General features: G+C 38.0%; 1 long non-coding RNA gene across 1 annotated transcript; it reads left to right on the top strand.

Moving 5' to 3' along the window:
• LOC108662087 lies at positions 860-1,493 on the top strand. Its single transcript, XR_001927869.1, has 2 exons — positions 860-1,133; positions 1,272-1,493. It is a non-coding gene; the product is annotated as an uncharacterized LOC108662087 (long non-coding RNA).

Here is a 1,727-nt window from a genome sequence, read left to right as displayed (position 1 = left end):
CTATTGTGATTTTATTGGTTGGTGGATTATAAAGTGGGCACTGCAGTGACGGGGGTTCTGTGGGTCAGCCTAATTAGTGGGGCACAGTTCCCAATTATTGAGCTTACCTCGATTGGAGAGACGCATAGGATAACTCCCGAGGTAGGATTTGAGTACAATTCACACTGGCCACCAAGTGAAATTGGGACTCAGCCAACGCCAAGGAACAACTGTGTTGTCAGAGGTGAAATGTGTTTGTGTGTGTGACAATAAACAGCCTTGGCGGTCTCGGTAAGATGCCTTCACGGGGTATCCCTTAGAATGAATTTTTGGCAAGGGCCAAGTTTTTGAAAAGTGCATAAGCCATGTTGAGTAATTGGATGAAATCCAATTATTTATATGGGTTGGGATGAATTATTTTAATTGTCTCCTATTACTCGGCTTTAGATTATTTTGATGATGTCTGTCTACTCACTGGGATTTTATAATCTCACCCCTTCTTCCTATCCATTTTTCAGGCTCAGGACAATTTGTTGATAGTTGATTAAGACGAGAATTAATCTCGGAGTTGCATCTTAGAAAGTAAGGGTTTGTAACCCTACATTTTCTTAGTCAGTTGGGGGCCCACGTGTCACTGTAAAAGAAATTTTATTCTTCAGTTATTTAATTTAAAATATGTATGAATATATTTAGTTTTTACACCATGTTTTTGGCAAGTTTCAGTATTTTCGAAGAAAAATGATGAAAATGCCCTTGTGAGCCAGAAAGTAATATTTTATTGTTTTGATTTGGAAATGACTTATGATTTTTTTTGAAATGTGAGATTTGATAACTGTCGCTCACTGAGGAGATGCAGAAGCTGATGCTAAGCCTTGCGGGGTTTCGATCGGCATTCGGGGTAATGAGTGTCTATCGGGACGTCGCGACGGTTGTCACGGGCTCGATGGGAGTTTCGGATCGTGACACTGGGAGCGTGCATGCTTTTATAACATTTCTGGTACTTTGATAAAAAGTGATGATTTCTATGATTGAACTTTGTTTTGCTACACATGATTTCGGCATCGTTTTGCCAAGTGAAATATTGCACAATGATTTTACGGTATCATGTTTGCAAGGCACAAACCCCTTATTTGTGATTTGATTTTTATTCTGAGGTTATTATTCTTATTCGGTTTTATCATTCAACTTTATCTGCTTTATGCTTGTTTCCCATCTATCCCTTGCTCACGGAGCCGATGATCACTAAGTCTGTGAGACTCACACCCATTTTATTTCTCTTTTTTTGCATACAGGGATTGACCTAACGTGTAATCATCGACGTGTATGGTCCACCGCAAATAGGTAAAGGCATCTCATAGCATTTTATCTTAAGTCGCTCCGTTGTTAGAGATCAAGTCGTAGCACTTTATTTAATAAGTTGTAAATGGATATTGATTTTGTTATAAGTAAATAATTGAAGAATGTGAATTTCGTTGTATATACTTGTGATTAAATGGTTTAAAGCTTGAATCGATTATTATGTTTATGGTTTAAATCATGGTATGAGAGTATATTGTTTTTAGTATCAATATGAACTGGGTTCGTATATAGTGAACTAACGGGCATTGTGAGTAAGGCTTGTTCAAGACTTAGCAAGTCTTTCTTGGGAGTCTCAAACGCCGGTAGCGACCAAGGAGGGGTCGTTACACTTCTTTTTTAAAAAGCTTGATGGAGTGAAAATCATTTTCCCCATACAAAAAATTTCTAGA

This window comes from Theobroma cacao, chromosome 1 (genome assembly GCF_000208745.1).
Source record: "Theobroma cacao cultivar B97-61/B2 chromosome 1, Criollo_cocoa_genome_V2, whole genome shotgun sequence".
NCBI lineage: Eukaryota > Viridiplantae > Streptophyta > Magnoliopsida > Malvales > Malvaceae > Theobroma > Theobroma cacao.
This window is presented reverse-complemented; position numbering and strand designations above follow the sequence as displayed.